Genomic DNA, 8,350 nt, shown 5'->3' with positions numbered 1-8,350 from the left:
AAGTTCTATGATACCCTTAAAGAAAATGTATGAAATATATACATAGAAAGAAACAAGAATGGATTTGAAATGTTATAATAAAAATATAAAATAAATATGAAAGTAGAAATTAACATAAAAATTGATGAATGAAATGATTAAGACTTATAAAGATAAATAGAAAAATTGCAGAAGAAAGTCCTATATTATCAGTAGTTAATATAATTGTAAAGGGATCAAACTCTCCAGTCAATAGGCAGAAGTTGGCATATATATAAAAATGCATAACCAAACTGTATGTTATTTATAACAAACTCATCTTAAGCTCAAAGAAACAGATAGGTTGAAAGTAAAAAATGGAAAATAATATTCCCTGCAAACAGTAATCAAAACAGAGCAGGGGTTGGTACAATACATAAAAGATAAAGTTCAAGTCAAAATTTGTTACGAGAGCCAAAAGGACACTATATTCTGATAAAGCGGTAAATTCAGAAAGAATATATAACAATGTTAAATATATCTGCATCTAAAGGAAGAGCCCCCAATATATGGAGCAAATAATGATATATTTGAAGGGAGAAAATGAAGATACTAAGGTAATAGGAGGAAACTTCAGTATCCCACTTTCAATAATGGATAGAACATATAAAAACAAGATCACTAAGGAAATATAACACTTGAATGATACTATAATCCAATTAGACATACATAGAAATCTATAGAACATTTTACCCAACAGCAACAGAATACACATTCCTCTTGAGTACCCATGGATAATTTTTCAGAAGTGAGAAGGGAAACATAACCACAGGCCTTGAAGAAATGAAAGAAATCATAAGAGGATACTATGAAATGTGTCAACTGTTCTAGTTCACTAGCTGCCAGAATGCAACACACCACAGATGAATTGGGTCTTAAAAAAGGGGGATTTATTTGGTTAAAAATGTACACTTCTTCAGAGGAAAGGCAGCTGACTTTCAGCTGAGGTTCTTTCTTACACAGGAAGGCACAGGGTGATCTCTGCTGGCCTTCTCTCCAGGCCTCTGGGTTCCAAAACTTTTCCTGGGGTGATTTCTTTCTGCATCTCCAAAGGCCTGGGCTGAGCTGAAAGTGCTTAGATGAGGTGTGCTGAGCTGCTTGGGATGTGCTATGTTGAGCTCTCTAATTTACACTTCCAGCCAATTAAATCAAACATCATTCATTGCAGCAGGTATGCCTCCTATCCAACTGAAGATGTAATCAGTAACAGATGAGGTTCACGTGCCATTGGCTCATGGTCCACAGCAATAGAACTAGGTACCTTCACCTGGCCAAGTTGATAACTGAATCCAACTACCACATCAACAAACTAGACAACTTAGAGGAAATGGACAAATTCCTGGAAACACACAGACAATTTGCACTGACTCAGGAAGAATAGAAGATCTCAACAAAGCAATTAGAAGTAAAGAGATTCAAACAATCATCAAAAATCTTCCTACAAAGAAAAGCCCAGGGCCAGATGGCTTCACAGGGGAAAGTTATAAAACATTCCAAAAAGAACTAAAACCAATACTGCTCAAAGTGTTCCAAAAAATTGAGGAAGAAGGAACTCTACCCAACTAATTTTATGAAGCTAATATCATTTTAATACCAAAACTGGGTAAAGATGCCATTAGAAAGGAAAATTGCATGCCAATCTCCCTAATGAATATAGATGCAAAAATTCTCAACAAAATATTAGCAAATCAAATCCAACAACACGTTAAAAGAATTATACTCCACAACCAAGTAGAGTTTATACCAGGAATGCAAGGATGGTTCAACACAAAAAATCAATTAATGTAATACAGCACATTAACAAATCAAAAGGGAAACTCATATGATCATCTTGATCGATGCTGAAAAAGCACTCAACATAATTCAACATCCTTTTCTAATAAAACACTCCAAAAGATAACAAAGATAGTTATAAAAGTAACTGTCTCAATATGATAAAGGGAATGTATGAAAAACCAATAGTCAGCATTGTACTCAATGGACAGAGACTAAAAGCTTTCCCCCTAAGATCAGAAATGAGACAAGCATGCCCACTATCACCACTATTATTCAACATTGTGCTAGAAATTCTAGTGAGAATAATCAGGCAGGACAAAGAAATAAAAAGCATCCAAATTGGAAAGGAAGAAATAAAATACTCATTATTCACAGATGATATGATACTATACTTGGAAGATCCTGAGATATCTGCAGCTAAGTTACTTGATTAATGAACAAATTCAATAAGGTGGTGGGACATAAAATTATTGTGCAAAAATCAGTAATTTTTCTATATATCTTTTGGATATTGATATTGATGTAGCTGAGGAGTCAGCTAATGAAAAAGATTACATTCAAAATACCAATTAAAACAATCAAGTACTTAGGAATGAACTTAACTAGGGATGTAAAGAACTTGTACACAGAAAACTAAATAACACTGCTAAAAGAAATCAAAGGAGATCTAAATAGGTGGAAAGACATTCCCTGCTCATGGACAGGGAGGCTAAATATAGTTACGATGTCAATTCTACCCTGAATTGATACACAGATTCTACACAGTGCCAATCAAAATTCTGACAACCTACTTTGAAGATTTGGGAAAGCTAATTACCAAGTTTATCTGGAAGGAGACCCCAAATAACTAAAAACATTCTGGAAAAGAAGAATGAAGTATGAAGATTAACACTCTATAAAGCCACAATGTTCAAAACGGCATGGTACTGGAATAGAAGCATTGACCAATGGAATTGAATCAAGAGTGCAGAAATAGACCACCAAATCTATAATCCACTGATTTTTGACAAAGCCCCCAAATCCTCTGAACTGGGACAAAATAGTCTTTTCCATAATTGGACATGGAAGAACTGGGTATCAGTAGCCAAAGATTGAAAGAGGCCCTTACCTAACACCCTTACCAAAAATGAACTCAAAGTGGATCAAAGAACTGAATATAAGAGCCAGTATCATAAAACTCCCATAAGAAAATATAGTTAAACATCTTCAAGACCTAGAATGGGAGATAGCTCCTTAATTACTGCCCCCAAAGCACAAGCAATGAAAAAATAAAGTAGATAAATGGGATTTCCTCAAAATTGAATGTTTCTGCACCTCAAATGACTTTGTTAAAAAGGTGAAGACACAACCAACATATTGGAATGCTGTATACAAAAATAAATCATACAAAACAACAAAAGTATAAACAACCCAATTATAAAATGAGCTAAAGATATGAATAGACACTTTTTTTTTTCTGTAGAGAAAATACAAATGGCTAAAAAACACAGAAAGAGATGCTCATTTTCATTAGCTACAAGGGAAAGGCAAATCAGAACCACAATGAGCTATCAGCTCCCAGCCATAAGAATAGTTGCTATTAAATAAACAGGAAACTACAAATGTTGGGGAGGATAAGGAGAAATTGGAATACTTATGCACTGTCGGTGGGAATGTATAATGGTACAGTCACTGTGGAAGAGTTTGGCATTTTCTTAGAAAAACAAATATCAAGTACTGTTGCCATATGAAAAGTGAACACGATTGAAAGGGGTTGTATAAAGCCCTGTATCCTACTGATTAGTACAACAAATATAAGTTATTACAAGTTTCATACTCCAAATATATGAATCTTTTACAAATCATCAATAGATGGGTATAGTAGGAAAACTAATTTTGCCTGTGGTGGCCTAAATTTAACAGGAAGACATCAACAGTACCACAGCAATACCAGGGATAAATAATAATTGTGTGTGTGTGTGTGGTGGGGAAGTAGAGACAAGAGTTAAGGGAAAGTTAGGGTATTCTGTTTGGTGAGGGTATGTTTATCAATTATTTTTCTCTGTGCAACAATGGAAATTGCCTAAAATTGAGTGTTGATTGTATGACTAAGCACTCTTCAGAAAAATGTCTATCATATATTTAGGCCATTTTATAATTTCATTGTTTGTTGTTTTGTTGTTGGGTTGTATGATTTCTTTATCTATATAAGATATTAAACCATTATCTGATATATGCTTCCCAAATAACTCCCATTGAGTTAGCTGCCTCTTCACCTTTTTGACAAAGTCCTTTGAGGCACAGAAGCATTTGATTTTGAGGAGTTCCCATTTGTCCGTTTTTTCTTTCACTGCTTTTGCTTTGGGTATAAAATTTAAGAAGCTAAGTCTTGAAGATGTTTACCTATATTTTCTTACAGGAATTTTAAGGCACTGGTTCTTATATGTAGGTCTTTGATAAACTTTGAGTTGTAAGGTAAGAACCCTCTTTCATTCTTTTGGCTGTTGATATCCAGTTCTCCCATGCTTGTTTATTAAAAAGACTATTCTGCCCCATTTCAGTAGATATGGGGACTTTGTGAAAATCAGTTGACCATAGATTTGGTGGTCTATCTTTACACTTTTGATTCAATTCCATTGGCCAACAGTTCTATCTTTGTGCCAGTACCATGCTGTTTTGACCACTGTGCCTTTATAATAAGCTTTAAAATCAAGAAGTAGTAATCATCCCACTATGTTCTTCTTTTTTAGGATATTTTTTGCTTTTCATGGTCTCTTTCCCTTCTGAATATATTTGTTATGTAGTTTTCCAAATCTTCAATGTAGGTTGCTGAAATTTTTATTGGTATTTCATTGAATCTGTAGATAAATTTGGGTAGAATTGACATCTTACCTACATTTAAACTTCTTATCTGTGATCATGGAATTTTTTTTTCACCCATTTAATTCTTCTTTAATTTCTTTTAACAATGTTATGTCTTTTTCTATGTACAGATCCTTTATACCCTGGATAAGTTTATCACTAGATAATTGATTCTTATAGTTGTTATTTCAAATGGATTTTTTCCTATTGTTCCATAGTCAATTCATTGCTTGTGTATAAGGCATTATTGATTTTTATACATTAATCTTATATCTGCCAGTTTGTTGAATTTGTTTATTAGCTTGAGAAACTTTGCCATAGTTTTATCAGGATTTTTCAAGAACCATATTATTTCATCTTCAAATAATGAAAAGTTTTACTTCTTCCTTTCCAATTTGGATGCTTTTTATTTCTTTTTCCTGCCTGATTACTCTAGCAAGAACTTCTAGTAAAATGTTGAATAATAATGGTAACAGAGGGCATTTTTGTCTCATTCCTGATCTTAGGGGGAAGGCTTTGACTCATTCCCAATTGAGTAGAATTCTGGCTATGGATTTTCTATACATGTCTGTTACTTTATTAAGGAAGTTTCTATTCCTAACTTTTGAAATTTTTTAATCAGAAAAGTATCTGAATTTTGTGAAATTCTTTTTCATCATCAATCAAGATTATCATGTTATTTTTGTCTTTTGATTTGTTAATGTGCTGTTTTACATTGATTGATTTTCTTGTGTTGAACCACCCCTGCATTCCTAGTAAAAAACCCACTTAATTGTGGTGTATAATTCTTTTAATGTGTTTTTTGGGTTTGTTTTGCTGAGATTTTTTTTTTATATTCACTAGGGAGATTGTCCTATAGTTTTCCTTTCGTGTAGCATCTTTACCCAGTTTTGGTATTGAAGTGATGTTAGCATCATAAAATAAGTTAGGTAGTACTCCTTTTCCTTAAATTTTGTGAAAGACTTTGTACAAGACTGGTGTTAATTCCTTTTGGAATGTTTGATAAAATTCCCCTGTGAAGTCATCTGGTCCTGGCCTTTTCTTCATAGGAAAATTTTTGATGATTGAATGAATCTCTTTATTTGTGATTGGTTTATTAAGATCTTCTGTTTCTTCTCTAGTCAGTATAGGTTCTTTGTGTTTCTAGAAATTTTTCCATTTCCTTTAAGTTGTTTAGTTTGCTGGTGTATAATTGTTCATAGTATCTTCTTATGATTTTTAAAACATATATTTCCTTTATCATTTTGAGGAAGCTTCTATTTCTATTCTTTGAAGTGTTTTCACCAAGGAAGTATTTTTAAAACATTTCTTCAGCATCCTTGATAATGACCCCCCTGATTTTGTTTATTTAAATCCTCTCTCTCTTTTTTTCTTTATAAGCCTATCTAAGGGTCTGTTGATTTTTTTTTCTTTTCTTAATTTTCTTAAAGAACCAAGATTCGTTTTGTTGCTCCTTCCTAATGCTCTTTTATTCTCTAATACATTTAATTCTACTTTATTCTTTGTTATTCCTCTTTTTCTATTTGCTTTGAATTAGTTTGTTGTTCTTTAGTTCCTCCAAGTGAGCAGATAAGTCCTCAATTTTTGCTCTCTTCTTTTTTAATTTATGCATTTAAGGCAATAAAGTTCCCTCTCAGTACTGCCTTTACCACATTCTATAGTTTCTGATATGTTACATTCTCATTTTCATTCAACTCCAGCAATTATACATTTCTCTAGCAATTTCTTTTTGAATGAATGGTTGTTTATGAGTGCATAATTTAATCCCCATATATTTGTGAAAGCTCTGGGTTTTGAAAGTCATTGACTTCCAGTTTCACTTCACTGGGATCAGAGAAAGTTCCTTGAATAATTTCAAGTACTTAAAATATATAAAGTACTGTTTTGTGCTCAGGATATGTCCTATAATGGAGAACATTCCATGAACATTAGAGAAGAATGTATATCCTGGTGTTTTTGGGTGTTGCAATCTATCTATCTACTATCTATCTATCTATCTATCTATCTATCTATCTATCTATCTATCTATCTATCATCTATCATCTATCTATCTATCTAACTGTTCATTTATCAAATTGTTTAAACTCTCTATTTCCTTGTTGATCTTCTGTCTCTGTCTAGTTGTTCCATCTATAGAGGAGAGTGGTGTATTGAAGTCTTCCAGAATTACTGTTTAAACATCGATTGCTGCCTTCAGTTTTGCCTATGGTTGCCTCACATATTTTGAAGTTCCTCGCTTGTGAGTATAAACATACATAACTTTTATTTTTTTTTCTGGTTGAATTGCTCCTTTTTTTAATATGTAATATCCTTCCTTGTCACTTATGATATTTTTCATTTAAAGTATATTTTTTCTGATATAATATATTTGGTCCAGCTTTCTTTTGGTTACAGCTTACATGGAACATATTTTTCCATTCTTTCACTTTCCATCTATTTTCATCCTTAGGACTAAGATGAGTTTCTTGTAAGCAGGAAATAGATTTTTCATATTTCTTGAGCCATTAACTTTCAGAGTTATTGTTGTAAAGGCATTTCTTTAATTTACCATTGCATCCTTTGGTTTTTATTTGTCATATATATATATATATATATAAATATATATTCTTTTCCCTCTTTCACTTTTTATCCTTTAAATCACCCTAACTGTTACTCTTCAATTCTGTGCCCTCCTCCAGACCTCTGTCTCCTGTCATTTTTATTAGCCAACAGAACTCATTTTAGTATTTCTGTAGGGCTAATCTCTTGTTGACAAATTCAAGCTTTGTCTGTGAAAATTTTAATCTCTCCCTCAGTTTAGAAAGACAATATTTCTGGATACAGAATTCGTTGCTGGAAATCTTTCATTTTCAGTATTTTATATACATCATACCGTTGCGTTCTTACCTCTATGATGCCTCTTGAGTAGTATGAACTCAAGTCTTATGTGTTTCCCTTGTATGTGGTGACTTGTTTTTCTGTTGCTGCTTTCAGGACTTTCTGCTTCTTTTAAAAATATACAGGCTGATTGGTATGTGTTTTGGAGGAGGTCTATTTGGATTTACTCTATTTGTGGTTTGTTGTAATTCTTTGATTTGCATATTTATGTCTTTATAAAGGTTGGGCATTTTACCCCCGTTATGTCCTCAATTAATAATTCTAGACCTTTACTCTTCTCTTCCCCTTCTGGGATACCAATGATTCTTATATTTGTGTGCTTTATGTTTTCCATCATTTCTTTAAGAGGCAGTTCCAATTTTTCTATCTTTTTTTTGCCATTTTTTCTTTTGTGCATTCAAATGCAACTGTCTCTAGATCACTTATTCTTGCTTCTCCCTCTTCAAATCTGCTGCTGTGTGTGTCTAGTAAATTTTGTATTTGGTGTTCAATGTCTTTCATCTCTGTGATATCTGCTATTTTTCTACTTATTCCTTAAAATTTTCTTTTATGCTCTTCTACTGTTTCCTTGCTATCCTTTATGTCTTTAGCCAACCTACTGAGTTTATTTGGGATCATTGTATGGACATCTTTGATTAGTTGTTCCAAAGCCTGTGTCTCCTCCAGTATTTTAATTTAGTGATTAGATAGGGCTACATTTATATACAGCTTCATATGACTTTTGACTTTCTGTTGACTTCAAGGCATAATTATCTTGATAAGGTTACTTTGGAGGTTGATTTTCCTCAGTCATCTAAAGTTTTATATTTGCAGGACAGGCATTGACATGGAGCAAGGT

Source organism: Tamandua tetradactyla, chromosome 10 (assembly GCF_023851605.1).
Source record: "Tamandua tetradactyla isolate mTamTet1 chromosome 10, mTamTet1.pri, whole genome shotgun sequence".
In the NCBI taxonomy this organism is placed as follows: Eukaryota; Metazoa; Chordata; class Mammalia; order Pilosa; family Myrmecophagidae; genus Tamandua; species Tamandua tetradactyla.
The sequence above is the reverse complement of the archived record's forward strand: the minus strand, read 5'-3'. Positions refer to the sequence as shown.